This window comes from Prionailurus bengalensis, chromosome A3, assembly GCF_016509475.1.
Source record: "Prionailurus bengalensis isolate Pbe53 chromosome A3, Fcat_Pben_1.1_paternal_pri, whole genome shotgun sequence".
In the NCBI taxonomy this organism is placed as follows: Eukaryota; Metazoa; Chordata; class Mammalia; order Carnivora; family Felidae; genus Prionailurus; species Prionailurus bengalensis.
In genome coordinates, this window is record NC_057354.1 from 9,996,205 (window position 1) to 10,014,888 (window position 18,684).

An 18,684-nucleotide genomic window follows, 5' to 3' on the forward strand; every position below is an offset into this window, starting at 1 on the left:
TGAACCCATAGCAAACATTTAAGTAAGGACAGGACCCACCCCTCCATTTGCTGGGCTCCGAGTCCCAAGCCTGCCTTCTAAGAGGGGAAATGCGGCTGGGAGAAAAGAAGGGAGAAGGAAGAGAAAGAGCTACCGCTCAGAGGCAAGTCCTAGCCTAGGAGAGAGAGGAGCGGTTTGCCCAAAACACGCCCACCGCGAACACCTCTCATCGTCTCCTGTTTCCCAGGCCTTCGGGAAAATCATGCCGAACGCTGGGCCCTGTAATTTCTAGTAAGAAATTTTGCAATATGACCGTATTACAGTAGGGGCATTGGGGAGCTAAACCTCAACATGCCAGGGTCCCCATTTCTGTCCACAAACCCCACATACCGCCACAGGGCTTTTCACAGAGTCCGCTTACAGAGTACTGTGAAAATACAGGCATGGAAAATTATTTGCGTAAAAGTTCTAAATTAAGTATAATTACAAAACAGGAAAAAGAGAGAGAGAGAGAGATTCAGTTCATCTCTTTATACCACCTGAGATGAAGACAGGATACTACCAGAAGTGTTAAGCCTAACTGGGAAGGATTCTCTAAAGATGTATATTGAAGACAATATTTGAAAAATAAAAAGAACCATACGTGCTTTCTAGTTTTAGCCGCATAGCTCTTCTGGTAAACAAACAAAAGTGGAAGATGGTACAATCCTTATCATCAGGGGAAAAAACCTGCCCCCTCTCTCAACCCTCCCCCCCCCCCCCCCCCCACCTACCCACATCAAGAAAACCTACAAAGTTTCCATGAACAGAAAGTTCTGGTCATAAGGCCATTGACACCTCCTAGCCACTGGTTTGAAATGTAAGACCTAGTGTGGAATTTCCCTAAAATTCACTGGCCATCAAGGAACAGATTTGGACAAAAAAGGAAACTCCCAAATAATTCATTTCAGAAGAAAAAATAAACATCATTTCAGAGACTGAACCTCAGCTCTAACAATATACTTAATATTTCCTGCACACTTCCCCCAAATTAATAATTATATACGTTTGAAAGGAGGCAGACAAATTACTATTTTAACATAATTAATTTGACATTTATTCATTGTTGTAAAATTATTATTGTCACATAGTCATACTTTAATGTGCACATGTCAATAAGGCAAGCCAAGGATGAGGATTTTAAATAGTTTCAAGAAGGAAGACAATTAATTTTTATGATTGTTGCATAAACATTGCATTAAGTGTCAAAGGAACACATCGGAGGAATTCAAATGGCTTCATAAAATCAAAGAGAAGGAAAGTCATAATTACACATATCAGAGAATGATGAACTATTCTTTCAAATGAATTCCTTTGCTGAAGATTAACAAACATTGGCTTTTGCCAGAATGTTCCAAAATGTGCACTACAGGTGGGACAGGAGATAAACATGATTCTGTTTTAATAGTTTTGTGTTTATTTTAATGTGTCTTAGAGATGGGGCGCCTGGGTGGCTCAGTCGTTAAGCATGACTTCGGCTCAGGTCATGATCTCACAGTTCATGAATTTGAGTCCCACATCAGGTGGGCTCAAACCCCACTTTGGGCAAAACATGAGCTCCAGGTGAGCCCCGCTTCTCTCCCCCCACCCACCTCTGCCCCTCACTCACTTGCACCCTCTCTCTCTCAAAAAAATAATATATTAAATAAAGAAATATTATTAGTGTACCAAGCCTGAGATGCCACAATATTATTGCTTACAATGAACTCTTGTTTTATTTTATTTTTATTATTTTTGTTAATGTTTATTCATTTTTTGAGAGAGAGACAGACAGACAGAGCACGAGTAGGGACAGGGCAGAGAGAGAGGGAGACACAGAATCCTTCTCAGGCTCCAGGCTCTGAGCCATCAGCACAGACCCCGATGCGGGGCTCAAACCCACAAACTGTGAGATCATGCCTGAGCTGAAGTCGAACGCTTAACCGACTGAGCCACCCAGGCGCCCTGATGGTCTCTTGTTTTAAAAAAAAAGTTTGTATAAATGAAAATATAACTAACTCATGGGACAAGTAGGACACAGATTAGAGCACACGACGTCAGCATACCGCTGTACCCCCGTGAGTGCCTCCTGTTTACCTGCACAGAGACCCCCAGTGTGTTCCCACTCCTGACAGCCAAGCACTTGGGGTCTTTGTCCGCCTGGGATCGGGTAGAGCTAGAAATGCCTTAACCACTGTCCTTAACCGACAGGTGCAAGGGTATAAACTGGTTCTCTCCCTAGAAATACGATACCATCCATTTAAAGCTTTCCGGTAGCTATATGTTTACACAAGTAAAAACAAACACATGAAATAATTTTGATTATACAATTTATTTAACCCATTACAGTCAAAACGTATCATTTCGATAGGTAGTCAATATTAAAAATTACTGATGAAATCTTTTATATTCTTGGTTTTTTGTACCGCGTTTTTCAAAACCTGGTGTGTATTTCACCCTGACAGAATATTTCAGTTTGGACTAGCCACATTTCAAGAGCTCAGTGGCCACAAGTGGCTGGTGGCTGCCGTCTTAAACAGAGCGGTTCTAGATAGCTGCTATGGACTGTTTGTGTCCCCATCCCCAAACTTATATGCTGAAACCTTAATTCCCAGTATTAGAGTATTTGAAGGTGGGGCCTTTGGGAGGTCATTAGGTCATGATGGGGGAGCCCCCATGAATGGGATTAGTGCCCTAACAGAAACACACACAAGAGAATTTCTCTCTCTCTCTCTCTCTCTCTCTGTGTGTGTGTCTCTCTCTCGGCCTTGTGAAAATATAGCAAGAGGCAACTATTTTTGAATCAGGAAGAGGGCTCGCTCTCACCTGACTGATAGACAAGGTCACAAAAACAACCTGACTGACGGCTGAGAGTCCATTCCCTGGAAGGAAGGAGCCCCGTCCTTGGTCTCCAGTAGGACAGGGAGGAGATGAATGTCTGATCAGTCCCTTGGCTTGGGAAGGAAGGGCATCTTCGTTAATGATCCTACCAAGACTTCCTGCAACACAGGAGATCCAATTTCTCCAAAAGAAAAATGCATGTTTATACCATTAAAATGGGGAGATATTCTGGGCAGCAAGAAAATCGTGAACAGTCTTCAGAAGTATGTATCTGCGTCTCCAAATATTGATAAAACTTTCCCAAAATGCGTGCACATCCCCACACATACACAGTTAAAAATTCCTTTTTTATTATTTATCTATTGATTGATTGATTGATTGATTGATTTAGAGAGACAGAGAGAAAGCGCACATGAGCAGGAAAGAGGAGCAGAGGGAGAGAGAGAGAGAATCTTAAGCAAGCTCCATGCTCACTGCAGAGTCTGATGCAGAGCTGGATGTGGGGATCGATCCGGGGACCATGAGATCATGACCTGAGCCAAAATCAAGAGGAAGATACTTAACTGATTGAGCCACCCCAGTGCCCCTAAAAATCCCCTTTATTTTTTTTAAGTCAATTTTATTTGAGAGAGAGAGAGAGAGAGAGAGAGAGAGAGAGAGAGAGGAAGGTGGGGGAGGGGCAGACAGACAAGGAGACACAGAATCCGAAGCAGGCTCCAGGCTCGGAGCTGTCGGCACAGAGTCCATCACGGGGCTCGAACTCATGAACCATGAGATCATGACCTGAGCCAAAGTCGGACGCTTAACTGACTGAGCCACCCAGGCGCCCCTAAAAATCTCTTTTTAAAAGGAGCCCTAGGGGCACCTGCGTGGCTCAGTCGGTTAAGTGTCCAACTCTTGATTTGAGCTCAGGTCGTGATCTCACGGTTCATGGGTTGGAGCCCATGACGTCATGGGCTCTAGCTCTAGCCCATGGGTTGGGGTCCGAGCTGACATCAAGGAGCCTGCTTGGGATCCTCTGTCTCCCTCTCTCTGCTCCTCTCCCACTCGTTCTCTCTCTCTCTCAAAATAAATAAATAAACTTAAAAAAAAGAGAAAGTTAAGGTAAAGATAATATCAACAGAAGGAATTTTTTTTTTTTTAGAAAAAGGATCCCTAAGTTTCCTTTAAGCTTTAGAACTATTTAATTGTCTTTATATTTATGTCCTTAGTTACTGGGGCACTTTTTCGTGTACTCTTGTATTTAGTTGGTGAGTTTTGCTTGATTTTACTTTGTTGCAGTCAGGCCTCTCTTTCCATCCCATGTGGGCTCGGGACACAATGCGACGCCCTACGGGAAGACAGAAAACAGACGTTGGCAAGTCTTCACTGGCATAAAATCTAGACTTGCCCAGAAAATCTTTTTACCACGAAGTTCAAAATTCTTTCCTTTAACTGACATGGTTTTTATCTCTTATTTCACTGGAACACTGTAAGAGGGATTGGCTGGAGGAGCGGGAGCCTGGGTGCCCGTCAGCAACGGCATCACTGTAAGAAGGGAACAAAGTGCTCGGGTGCCATGCACCCCTCTTCCCCCTAGTCACCTCTCTGCCTCTCGTCTGCCAGCAAGTGACGTGAGCAGCTAGGGCCATTTGGAAAAGAATCAGGTGACCAACTTACAGACAAAAGCCAGGTGCTGAGCCAGCTGGGGCAGAAGGTTGGGGAAAGCCCAGTCTCCGGGGCACACATGAAGCAGCCTGTCCCTGGACAGGCTACCTGCGTCCAGGCTTCTTCAGAATCAGCCACGGCCACCTTCAGGTTTCATCCACCATCACTTATGTTCTCTGCTACCTGCGGCCGGTGGGATCCAAGGGAGTAAGTGGCTTTGAATCATTTCAGAGGGACTGACTGCTAATCCTCACCATTCCTCTCCCCCAGCCTTGAGCCTCCCTCTAAATGAATCTTGGACAGGGGCACCTGGGTGGCTCAGTTGGTTGAGCGTCTGACTCTTGATTTCGGCTCAGGTTGTGATCTCACGGTTCGTGAGTTCGAGCCCCGCTTCGGGCTCTGTGCTGACAGCACGGAACCTGCTTGGGATTCTCTCTCTCCCTCTCTCTCTCTGCCCCTTCCCCACTCGTGCTGTGTCTCTCTCAAAATAAGTAAACTTAAAATTCTTTAAAAATTTAAATGAATCTTGGACAAATGTCTACAAACAGTCTGAAGGGACTGTACAACATAAGTGTGACCCAGAAGGTCCTCTCTAATGTATACGAAGGGCAGAAACGAGCACAACAAAATTCATGGTGTTTTCTGGTTCTTGAGCCCGTAGTTCACGCACTTCGTGTGTCTCCCATGGCAGTCACTTGGGGAGGCTGGTGAAAATACACAGTCTGGGGTCCCACCCTTGTATATTCAGAGTCAACATTCTCTGCCCAGAAATCTGCACTCTTACCAAGTTGTGCCCCCGAGATGGTGCAAGGCAGGGGTCTGCAGGTGTGGTTCTGAACATTCAAGCATGGCTGCCTAATGGGCCTCCTGTGTGGCCCCAGGGAGGGAAACGCAGAGAATCCAAGTCCCCCCATTACCCAGAGGGGAGAAACGCGCCAGGAGGTAACGCAGAACTTGAGGATGCTGTGTGGGAAAGAAACACTGCACCCAGAGTCGTCGGCAACTAGAAAGTGGTTTATCGGTCAAAAGAGTGAACAGGGTTCGTTATAATCGGCGCTACTGGCTACACCCCTATCATTGCAATGGACAGAAGATTCCTAAATGAGAAACCAGTGGCTCTCAACCACAATCACAGGGGTGATTTGGTCCCCAGGGGACATTTGACAATATCTGCAGACACTTTTGGCTGTCGCAAGTGGGCAGGTCCCATTGGCATCCAGTGGGTGGACGCCAGGGATTCTGGTAAACATCCTATGATCCACAGGGCAGCCCCCGTGACAAGGAATTATCTGGCCCCAAATGTCAAGAGCGCTGTGGTTGATGAGCTGTATTCATTTCCCGTGGCTCCTATAACATTAAGCCACAAACTGAGTGGCTTAAAACAGCAGAAATGAATTCTCTCACGGGGCTGGAGCCTGGAAATCCAAAACCAAGATGGCAGCACGGTCGTGTTCTCTCTGAAGACTGGAGGGGAGAATCTGACCGTGTCTACTTCTTGGCTGCTGGTGCTGCCCGCAATCCGTGGCGTCCTTGGCTTGTAGCGGTATCTCTTCGATCTCTGCCTCTGCCCCCACACGGCATTCTCCTGTGTGTGTGTGCCTGTCTGTCTGTGCCTCTTCTCATCTTATGAGGATACCAATCCTGTTGGACTAAGGGCCCACCCTCCTCCAGTCTGACCTCATCCTTACTTACGTCTACAAAGACCCTGTTTCCAAATAAGGTTACATTCACAAGTACCAGGGGTAAAGTCTTCAACATATCTTAGAGGGGGATTCAGTTCAACCCACGACAGGATCCAGAGCCTAAACTAGGTTATTCATGTGTCTCTTAAGCAGTTCCCAAGTAGGAGGCCATTAAGAAAAAAAACCAAACAAACAAGGAATAAGTATGTGGAACTTAGGCCAAAAATGAGCCGCTATGAGAACTCAGTGACTTTTCGTAGTCAATTCTGTTCTTTTTTTTTTTTTTTCTTTTTCATTCTAGGCCTGGTCAGCCAAGTGCATGGACCAAAGTCAACCCCCCCCTTTTTTTTTTCTTTTTAACTTGAGCCAAACATACCAGGACACTGGAGTAAAGAGTCATGACACCTTGAAGTGCTGAATAAGTTCTTTTGGAAAAAAAAATATGTCCCATAACTGCCAACAACAACAACAACAAAAAAAAAAAATGAAGAGGAAGGCAAAATCTCTGGTAAAAATCAAAGAGGAAGTCAGTTGTGATGTTTCAACCGCGAAGCCACCTTCGCGATGTGGGAAAGGAGATTAAAAGCAGTGGCTCTCACTGCGCGCCTTCCTTCTGCCTCGGACACCTCCTGGACGTGGCCTTGTTAACACCGACTTCATGTCCTGCGACTACAGGAGGTCTCGGGAACCTTTCGAGTCCTGCGGGCAGACATTCGTGCTGACCCAACAGGATCTCTGGCTCTCACACTTTTAGTTCAATTTCTGTGACATTACTAGGAGCGCGGGGACGTGCATACATTTCAAAAACCGTATAAGTGATCCTGGTACAATGAAAGCTGACTTTTGTCCTGCAGGCTGCGGGCTTCCTTTTGAGTTATTTACTAAGTTAGTGAGTTATTCGAGAATGTCTCCACGCCAACCTTTTCATCCCAGGCACACGTACTAAAATGCCCTGTGCGTGCCAAAGCCGAGGGAAGTACGTCAGTTTCCTCCCGCTGCTCCGCCAAATTGCCATGAACTTAGAGGCTTGCAGCCATGAGGATCTTACAGTCCAGGTGCCCAGAAGTCCAAACGCAGTCTCACTGGGCTGGTCCCTTTGGGAGGTGTTGGACCTCATTCAAAGGAGGACCCAAAGAACAGACCGATGCCCAGATCAGGAAGAATTGAAATGAATGCACCAGTAGGGGTGTAGTAGTTTCCTACCGCTGCTGCGATAAGTTGCCACCAACTGTGTGGCTTAAAACACGAAGTGGCTCGGGGCGCCTGGGTGGCGCAGTCAGTTAAGCGTCCAACTTCAGCCAGGTCATGATCTCGCGGTCCGTGAGTTCGAGCCCTGCGTCGGGCTCTGGGCTGATGGCTCAGAGCCTGGAGCCTGTTTCCGATTCTGTGTCTCCCTCTCTCTCTGCCCCTCCCCCGTTCATGCTCTGTCTCTCTCTGTCCCAAAAATAAATAAACGTTAAAAAAAAAAAAATTAAAAAAAAAAAAAAACACGAAGTGGCTCATTATCTTACAGTTCCGCAGGTCAGAAGTCCACAAACCAAGGTGTTGGTGGGGCTGGATCCTTCCGGAGGCTCTAGGAGAGAATCCGTTTCCCGTCTGTCCCATCCACATTCCTTGGATTGTGGCCTCTTCCTCCATCTTCAAAGCCAGCAGCTTGAAGGTCCTTCTCTGACCTCTTTGCCCATTACCACACCTTCTGTGACTCTGACCCTCCTGCCTCCCCTTTGTGAGGTCACTGTCGTTGCACTGGGCTCACCCAGGCAACCCAGGGCAATCTCCCCAGTTCGAGACCCTTCATTGAATCACATCTGCAAAGCGCCTTTTGTTAGGTGAGGTCTCTGGACAGGGAGCTTTAGGCACAGGGACTAAACCGAAAATAGAGAGGACAAGAGAAGGGTTACAAACTGATTGCTGAGGTCCCTTGACCTTCCCCCCACCACCACCTCCCAAGACCACAGGCAAGGTGGCGGCCATCCTCCAGCAGCTGGGTGGCACGTATTCTCTGAGAAATCTGCCCAGCATAGAAAAAGGAAACCTGTGGGTGTGAGGAGGTGAAGGCAAGGACACGATGATGCTCAGGCTTGACAAGCAGCCAAGCCTCCCCCCTGCGCTCAGAACTGCCAATCAGCGCTCTCGTGCCTCTTTCTACAGTAAGGTTGGGTAGCCAAGGAGCACGGGACCTTGGCCAAGGCAAAAACAGCTGAACAGAGAAGTGTGAGGCCACACGGAGGAAACCACAACTCGGTGAGAGGGAAAAAAATTCCCTCTCCCAAACATCAACATCCTCAGAGAAGACAAAGTATCGCATCCACAAAATAAGAATCAGGCGGCATTTTCGTAATCTAGATAACAAAAATAGAGTCCTGGGAAATTAAAAAACATGAGAGTAGGAGTGGAAGATGACACAGAAAGCCCGAAAGATACAGTAGAGGAATATCCCAGAAGGCAAAGCAAAAAGACCAAGACACGGAAGTTAGAGAGAAATGATACGTAACGACAGGACCAAGGCAGGAAGGAGTTCCGCTTCCAAGTGCCAGGGGTTCTAGCAAGAGAACAGAGAAAACAGGGGAAGAGAAAAAGTCGATACAATGTCCCAGAGCCCACGACAGAGGACACTAGTTGTTAGATGACAGGGCTCCTCTGGGTACCCCGTGCCACAGGCGGACATCGATCCCACCGATGAACATTGTCACCAAATTCTAGGTTACTAGGAAACAAGGAAAAGCAGCTGAAAGCTAGTGAGAGCACGCAGAAGTTTTCATCTAACAGCACAACGACCAGAATGGCATCACACTTAGGTCCTCGGGGACGTGGGAAACACAGCGACACGGAGGCGATTACAGTAGATCTCATTATTCCCAAGTTCTGTATTTGTAATTTACCTGCTGGCTCAAATTTCACACTGAAATCAATACTCGATACGTTTTCCTGGTCATTCAGGGACATGTGCAGAGGGGCAAGAAACTTGGGTCATGGGACACCACCTTCCCAGCTGACGTCAAGCAAACCAAGGCGATGTTCTGCCTCCTCAATTCTGCTCTCATTCTCTGAGCAAGGGTCTTCAATGGTCTGTTGTGTGCCACGTTTTACACACTGTGTGTGGCTTTTGTTGGTGATTTCAAACTATTCATTTTTTTTAATGTTTATTTATTTTAGGGGAAAGAGAGAGAGTGTGTGTGTGTGAGAGAGAGAGAGAGAGCAGGGGAGGAACAGAGAGAGAGAGAGAGAGAGAGAGAGAAGCCCAAGCAGATTCCATGCTGCCAGCACAGGGCCCCATGAGGGTCTCAATCCCATGAACCATGAGACCATGACCTCAGCCAAAATCAAAAGTCAGACGTTTAACCCACTGACCCACCCCAGCACCCCTCAAACTGTTTAAAACAGCCCCCAAGCAGGGGCAACTGGCTGGCTCAGTCGGTAGAGCATGTGACTTGATCTTGGGGTCATGGGTTCGAGCCCCACGTTGGGCACAGACATTCCTTAATAAAATTAACAATAATGAAACGCCCCCAAGCAAAGTGCCGAAGCGACGTCTAGTGCTCTACAGGCAGGAAGGCTGTGACATCCTTACAGAGAACATTGGTGTGTTGGGTAAGGTCTGTTCAGGCATAAGTAACAATGCTATTGGCAGAGTTCAGTGCTAACGAATCGACAATATATGTTAAATAAAATGTCTTTAAACAGAAACACACAGGGGTGCCTGGGTGGCACAGTCGGTTAAGCGTCCGACTTCAGCCAGGTCACGATCTCGCGGTCCTTGAGTTCGAGCCCCGCGTCAGGCTCTGGGCTGATGGCTCGGAGCCTGGAGCCTGTTTCCGATTCTGTGTCTCCCTCTCTCTCTGCCCCTCCCCCGTTCATGCTCTGTCTCTCTCTGTCCCAAAAATAAATAAACGTTGGGGAAAAAAAAATTAAAAAAAAAAAAAAAAAAAAAGAAACACACATAAGGTTACGCATTGATGAAAATGTCATAAGCAGAGCCTCAAGAGACCCAACCTTGTTTTTCGCCTAGGAGCTCTGCAATTCAACAGTTACGATAACTATAGAACACAACTACAGCAAATAATAAGAATCAACTAGAATTTTAATATAGAATGGGTTTTTTTATATTATAATACAATGAGATTTTTTTTTTCTTTCTGTGTATAGTTCTGTGAATTTTAACACAGGTATAGATGTGGGTGACCACCGCCCCAATCAGGACATGGAATGTTTCCAGCACCCCACAATATTGGCTCATGTCACCTCCATGTAGTCAAACCCTCCCCCTCCTGTTAAACCCTGGTAAGCACTGATGTACTTCCCGTCACTGTCACTGTCTTGTAGAGAATGCCAGATAAACGGGATCACCGTATGGGGGCGCCTGGGTCACCATATGGGGGCGCCCGGGTGGCTCAGTCGGTTAACCGACCGACCTTGGCTCAGGTCATGATCTCATGGCTATTCGTGAGTTCAAGCCCCATGTCGGGCTCTGTGCTGACAGAGATATCAAGACTATGAAACGATCTTTGGCAGGAGCTGGGTGAAGGGTACGAGGGTATGAAAGTTTCACAACTTTTGGGGGCTCAAACTATATCATGACAAAAGGGTATAAAAACATCTCCCAAAAAGGTTTAAAAAAAATTTTTTTTTCAAATAGTTTTGGATTCCCACAAGAATGGGGGGGTGTCAGTTTCCCTCTCCGCAAAATGAGAACTAGATCAGTAGTTTTCAAACCTTGGTGTCGCAAAGGGTGTGCCAACAGCTCAGCAAATACCTGATTTGAATTTCATCTTTAATGTATAATTAACACCATTTGAAAACGGCACACCCAGATGTGTTACATGCTAACTTTTAACACACGGAGGACCCCCAGGAGGTTCGCTTTCAGATTCCGTCTTTGGAGTTCAAACTTTGGAACAAAGTGTCTCTCCCGTCATATATGCATTATATTTGAACCTCTTAGAAGTCAATAATTACACAGAATGTAACGACAGGGTTTGGTTTTGTTGGAGATCAGGGTTGAGAACTTGCCTTCGGGGCACCCAGGTGGCTCAGTGGGTTAAGCGTCCGACTTCCGCTCAGGCCATGATCTCACTGGTTTGTGAGTTCGAGACCTGCACCGGACTCTGCGCTGACAGCCCGGAGCCTGGAGCCTGCTTTGGATTCTGGGTCTACGCTCCCTCTGCTCCTCCCCCACTCACACTCTGTCTCTCTCTCTTAAAAATAAATAAACATTTAAAAAAATTGCTTTTGGGGCGCCTGGGTGGCGCAGTCAGTTAAGCCTCCGACTTCAGCCAGGTCACGATCTCGCGGTCCGGGAGTTCGAGCCCCACGTCAGGCTCTGGGCTGATGGCTCAGAGCCTGGACCCTGTTTCCGATTCTGTGTCTCCCTCTCTCTCTGCCCCTCCCCCATTCATGCTCTGTCTCTCTCTGTCCCAAAAATAAAAAAATAAATAAATAAATAAACGTTGAAAAAAAAATTTTTTTTTAATTGCTTTCATTTTGCTTAAATTCAGGCCTGTATCATAATTAAAGACATGCAAATGAAATCTACAACTTAGCCTTTTTTTTTACCCATCAGATCGACAAAGATCAGAAATGTGATAATATCGTGTGAGCAGGTGGGAAACTGGTGCTCTGACAAGTTACTGGTAGGAGCTCTACGTGGCACAACCCCATCGGAATCGCATCAAAATTTTAAATGGCGTCGGACCCAGCCATTCTAGTCTAGGAAAGTATGCTACAGATATACTCTCTCCTGTACCGATATAAAAACAGACGCAGATATTTGTTGCAGCTTTGTTTGCAATAACAAAGAAACTGACAACAAACTAAATGTCCATTAACAGAAATGGTTTGAATACACTTTACCATACGTACGTGTACAAGTGTCTACGTGTACAAGTGTCTACGTGTACGTGGACAAGTGAACTCTTCCTAAAGCAATAAGGCAGATCTGGAGCCCTACGAACCAGTGTTTCCCAAGATACATTGGCATGCGAAAAAGGGGATATAGAATGTTGTTTGCATTATGGTGTCATTTGGAAAACAGAAATGGATGAGTATACATAAACTTTTTTGTACATACGTAGGAAACTTCTGAAGAACGCCCAAGAAACTGATCATAGCAGCTGCTTCCTAAGAAAGGAAACTTGGGGGCCTGAGGGAGGTTGAAGGCAACCCACTTTTCCCTGTATACTCTTTTATGCTGTTGGAGTATTTTCATGTTGATGCATTAACTATATAAAGGAGTGGGGGGAAGAAAAAGCAAGGCCTGTGTATGCTTGCTCCTCTGAAATTATCTAAGTCAATATAACTATTAAAACACAGGTGTGCCACCCTTGGTGAGGGGCCAGGCAAGACTCAAAGCCAACTCTCCTCAAAATAATTGGTTGTGTAATCACCACTTAATGCACAACGGGTTGAGTCTTGAGCGGACCCCATCACAGAGGGTTTTAGCGCTTCGTTTAACTGTCCTCTTTTTCTTCGTGGACTTTTATGTTTATGTAAGGGCTGTGGCTGAATATCGCTAGTGAATCAATTTTGGAATACGTTTTGCCCTGGGCCCCTTCAAAGATTTCAGATGGGCTTTCAGTGATGCGGTCAGGGGGTGCTGGTTAGAGTCACCCAAGTTGTGACTCCACATTGCGTGCCTGGACCGTACGCCCTGAGATTCCGTTCCAGCGCCTTTGGGTGGTGCCTGAGCCTGTGAGTTCCCAGCAAGCTCCCGTGGAGAGTCGGAGGCGCTCTCCAGTTAGGAATCCGCCATAGGATCCAGAAAAGCAACAAAGTTGCAAGCCCTACAAGCCTTATTACAGCTACTCCAGTCAGGGCCCAACCAGAAACAGAGAAGCAAACTCTGAGGATTTAGGTGTCAATTTAAAGCAGGGAATTTGATACACTCAGGATAACGGAGCCGAAAAGCCAAAGGGGGGCAGTTAGGCAACCAAGAGATTAATAATGACTGGAAGCCACTACCCCTCCTCCCCAGGGATGCGGCTGGGGACAAAGGGAGAAGGGGTGTTTTCAGAGACAAGGGAGTAGTGTCACCTGGCAGAAGATGAGACCACAGTGGCCTGTCTGGGATCTGGGGCCACAGAGCGGACGCAGCCACAGCCGCCAAGGTAGAGAGGTTCGGGAAGGAATCCTCTGGCTTCTCCCTTCTGTCCATTAACCAAACCCAGCGGGAAGCCAGAAGTCCTAAAAGCCTGGAAAATACAAAGGGGGGGGGGGGGGGGGGCGGGGTCAGCTGCCCTGACAGGGAGAGCTGAGCAGGGGAAGCAGACAACGGATCAGAGGACAACAGACCCAGGGCGGGGCCCCCCTCCTCTGATTAAATATATAGCCGATGCCTTGCGCCATGATTTTCTGCGCAATTGTGACAAACTCTGGGCGGAGACGTGGTTCATGCAAGTGCTTTTGAAAGTACAAAGCCCTGGGTTGGCCATTCTTGTTAGCCTTTGTCTGGAAAAATAAGGGAGGTTTAAAAAATATTTGAATACCAGTTACCATACAGTTTCAATGGAAATTGAAATGTTTCCATTTTCACTGGAAAATTTTTCAATGGAAATTCTTCTAGACTCAGTCATCGTATCACACTTTTGTCTGTATGTTTCACTAAACAGGGAAAAAATGCTTTCTTCTGATGGCCAAAGGTTTGCTCTAATAGTGATCTTCCAAAGGAACTTGGATACTATCTATCCGTCCGTCACTTTTTACGTACCAGGCCCTATTATAGATGATGAAGTAAAGAAGAAAATCAACAAAAGTTGCTGTCCTGAGAACTTACATTTTAGTGGATTGTGCACGATCGCTATAGCAAACTGCTTTTGTTAAAATGTTTATAACGGGAGGGGCGCCTGGGTGGCTCAGTCAGGTAAACGTCCAACTTTGGCTTTGGTCATGATCTCACAGTTTGTGAGTTCGAGCCCCGCGTCGGGCTCCGTGCTGACAGCTCAGACCCTGGAGCCTGTTTCAGGTTCTGTATGTATGTCTCTCTCTCTCTCTCTCTGCCCTCCCTCCCTTGCTCATGCTCTCTCTCTCTCTCTCTCTCTCTCTCTCTCTCTCTCAAAAATAAATAAACATTAAAAAAAGAAGAAGAAGAAAAATGTTTACAATAGGAGAAAAAAATCGGTTACTTGAAACAATGAACTATCTTGCTAAGGAAGGTTATCTTTGCTCATAAAACTTATGACAATTAATCCAGTGATTATGACCTTGTTATTCTGGTTATGATTAACATTACCAGGATTTAAAAATGTATATTCTCTTAATAAGTTAAGAAAGTATCTGAAAATCTCCTTCCAGAAATTAACTAAGAAAATAATTCTCATAGATTGATTTTGAAACACTGTGCAAATCTCGGTTCTTCTGCAGTTTATGTTACCTGCCCTCAAAGATTCTAACCTAAAATCATCCTTTATTGGCCTTCTGACTGGAGGAAATCTATTTACCCTTTATGAGACTCCGTTTCTACATCAATAAAATCATGCCAATAGTGTCTACCCCTCTGTTGTTCTGAGGGTTAAATGACAAACAGGTAATGTAGGTAATTCCTTGGCAGAGATTTTTAGTCAAAAGAAATATTTAAACCATAGGAAAGGACAAATCCTTTTTTCTATCAGAAACATATTGGTGGGGCGCCTGGGTGGCGCAGTCGGTTAAGCGTCCAACTTCAGCCAGGTCACGATCTCGCGGTCTGTGAGTTCGAGCCCCGCGTCGGGCTCTGGGCTGATGGCTCGGAGCCTGGAGCCTGTTTCCGATTCTGTGTCTCCCTCTCTCTCTGCCCCTCCCCCGTTCATGCTCTGTCTCTCTCTGTCCCAAAAAAATAAATAAAAAACGTTGAAAAAAAAATTTTAAAAAAGAAACATATTGGAAATGTTGGGTAAATTCAAATACATGCAGCACAAGGACAATGATCTAGGGGACTAAAACTCAATCTTGATATCAAGAAGTAATAGGGAGGAGTGGAGACTGGGGTAAATTGGAGAGGCCGGGCTTTATATGAAGGGGAGGCTTCTCAGACCCAGGCAAGTGCTGCTATACACATATGATAATCCAGGCCCAGATTTGCCAGATCTCTCCATTTTTTCAAAAAAAAAACAAAAGAATGCTATAAATCCCTATTTTTCTGAGAAACTTGTCATCTTTTAAGGATTGGCAATAGATTCAAAGTTCACTTATTTATTTTGAGACAGAGCGTGAGCAGGGGAGGGGCAGAGAGAGAGGGAGAGAGAAAATCGCAAGCAGGCTCCAAACTGTCAGGGAAGAGCCTGACATGGGACTCGATCCCATGAACTGTGAGATCATGACCTGAGCTGAAACCAAGAGTCAGATACTTAACAGAGTAAGTTAACTTACTTAACTTAACAGAGTAAGTTAAGCGCCACCCAGGCGCCCCGGGATTGACAACAGATTTAAATTTATTCTAGAGTCTAGATTTCCAACCTGTAGCAGGATTAAATCTAAAACCTACAGGAAGTTTGCCATTGTTTGGTTGTATTTTATTAAGTGCGAAGTAGTCAAAACCGTAAGAACAGAAGAGACTGTGAGCATTCTAGTCAGGCCAAGCCTTTTTAAGAAATTTAATTCTTTTTTTTTTTTAAGTTTATTTATTTTTGAGAGAGAGAGAGAGAGAGAGAGAGAGCAGAGGAGGGGCAGAGAGAGAGGGAGACATGGAATCCAAAGCAGGCTCCAGGCTCTAAGCTGTCAGCACAGAGCCCAACGCGGGGCTCGAACCCACAGACCGCGAGATCATGACCTGAGCCAAAGTCGGATGCTTAGCTGACTGAGCCACCCAGGTGCCCCTAAGAAATGTAATCCTTAACCCAGAAATTCATCTGGAAGGAAACCATATTGAGAAAATGATCTGAAAAGAAAAGGGGAGGAAAAACCCTTCCAAATGGTGTTGAAACAAGTTCTCATAGCTGTTCTGTTCAGGACGGCTGGCAGAGAAAGGCAATGGGTTCGCCTGGGCCAATAAAAAAGCCACTGAGCGTATGACTTATGACTTTTAAAAAGTAATTAACAACATCCAATAGCACATCAAATAAATTATGATGCAATCCTATAATAAAATATTATGCAACCATTAAAGCTAACAGTGAGAAGCACAAGCTTGCACACACCAAGAGCATAAAGACGCCCAAGCTTCCTGCCAGTCCGCCTGTACCAGGGTCTCCACAAATGGAGTGGGGGAATCTGCATATTTCGCAACTTCCCGGGTGATTCTAATGCACCAACCAAACTGGGAAAACCCTTCTGCATCAAAGCCAGTTATGAAACCGTCCGCAAAGTATTGAATTTGATGAGGATTTGATTCCACTGCATGTGAAAGAAACACACACACACACAAACACACACACACACACAAGTAACAGTGGCTGAAACAAAATAAAAGTGCATTTCTCCTATAAACGAAGCCCAGAAGTCGGCAGTCCAGCTGACAGCTCCACAAAGAAGTTAGGGACCTAACCAGCCATACCTAGAGTATAACTTCCTTCTCATAGTCCAAAATGGCAGCTAAAGCTCCAGCCATCACATCTTCTTTCCAAGCAAGGACGGGAGGGAGTGAAAAAGAAGAAGGGGCAAATGGCTACGTCCACTGTTATGTTTAGGAGATTTCTGGGACGTTCCATCACAACATTTCATTTACATTGTGAGAATGCAGTCATGGATCCATGTCTGGCAACAAAGGAGGCTGGAAAAAGTCTTTTCCCAGGAGGCCATGCACTCAGCTGCAAATCAAACATTCTGCAACCACGAATTTGAGACAACCATTGTACATAAACAGCATTCCCTACCAGAAGTCTAATATTAATATGGTGACTCGTATTGATTTGAACCGTATGAAATTAACATTTTTAAGTTAAAATTAGACAAACATCAGCAGTTCATTTGATTCATTCTATTGTATTTCTATGGAAAAATCTAAAAAGATATATAGTACATAAGTGAATACTGGTTATCTCTGGATGGTGGCATCTCCAGTAGCCATATATTATTCGTATAACTTTTAAAAATAATGATCATAATACATACCCCAAAAAGGGAGCTTAAAATGCCATGTAAGTTAAAAATCACATTTTTATAAAATATATGATGGGGCGCCTGGGTGGCGCAGTCAGTTAAGCATCCGACTTCAGCCAGGTCACGATCTCGCGGTCCGTGAGTTCGAGCCCCGCATCAGGCTCTGGGCTGATGGCTCAGAGCCTGGAGCCTGTTTCCAATTCTGTGTCTCCCTCTCTCTCTGCCCCTCCCCCGTTCATGCTCTGTCTCTCTCTGTCCCGAAAAAAATAAATAAATAAACGTTGAAAAAAAAATTTTTTTTAATAATAAAATTAAAAAAATAAAATATATGAATACAACTTGTGTGTTTATGCATATATACATATACAAAGATGTACATAGACACAAAGAAAAAAAGACTTTAGGTATATTTATCAATCAGATATTATTTCTTGGGGGTGCCTGTGTGGCTCAGTCAGTAGAGCATGTGATTCTTGATCTTAGGGTTGTGAGTTCAAGCCCCACAGTGACGGTAGAGCTCACTTTTAAAGAAATGTTATTTCTGGGTACTATATTATAAATGTGTGTTATTTTCTTCCTTATGTTTTTCTGGTTTTTTTCCCCCAAATTTCTAACACTGACCCTGTAATACTCCTACAATAAGAAAAACAAGCATGGAAAGAAAAAAGAAAAAAAGAAAAAACAAGAAAAGAGGGAATTTTAAGACCAGAAAAAACACCACTGCAGTGATCTACATGGACAAGAGTAAATATGGCTGGGCATAGTAGCAAATGGTTAAATTCGAGCTGATGGAAACATACACAAGTTCAGTCAACAACAAAAAAATGTATTGAGGCCACCTGTGAACCAGGCCCTGTCCTAGGCTCTGAGAATACAAGGTTAATAAAATAAGTCAGGTCTATGCCCTCTTGGAGCTTATAGCCAGTGGGGAGATAGATAATAACCAAGTAAAAATGAAAAATAGATAGGGGCGCCTGGGTGGCTGAGTCGGTTAAGCGACCGACTTCGGCTCAGGTCATCATCTCGCGGTTCATGAGTTCGAGCCCCACGTCGGGCTCTGCGCTGACAGCTTGGAGCCCGGAGCCCGCTTCGGATTCTGTGACTCCCTCTCTCTCTGCCTCTCCCCCCGCTCACGCTCTCTCTCTCAAAAAATAAATAAGCATTTCAAAATTAAAAAGAAAAAAAAGTAAAGAGAGCTGGGATGTGTTGCCCAGTTATACGAGTCACGCGCTGTTGTAAGCCCGTTATACGTATGGACCGGCTTCCTCTGAAAAACAACTTAATGAAGTAGCTACTCCTATTATCCCCACTTACAGAAAATTGAGACACAGAGCAGTTGCCCAAGGTCACCCAACTAGTCACCGCGAAGCAGCTCCCAGATTTACATGGCCGTGGAACAGGCGGTCTGCCTCCAGATCCTACAGACTTCACCACCAGTTGGTAAAGTCCAGGCTTTTATCTCAGTAAGAATTACCTGCGGCGCTTGTGAAATACGTGCAAATGACCAGGT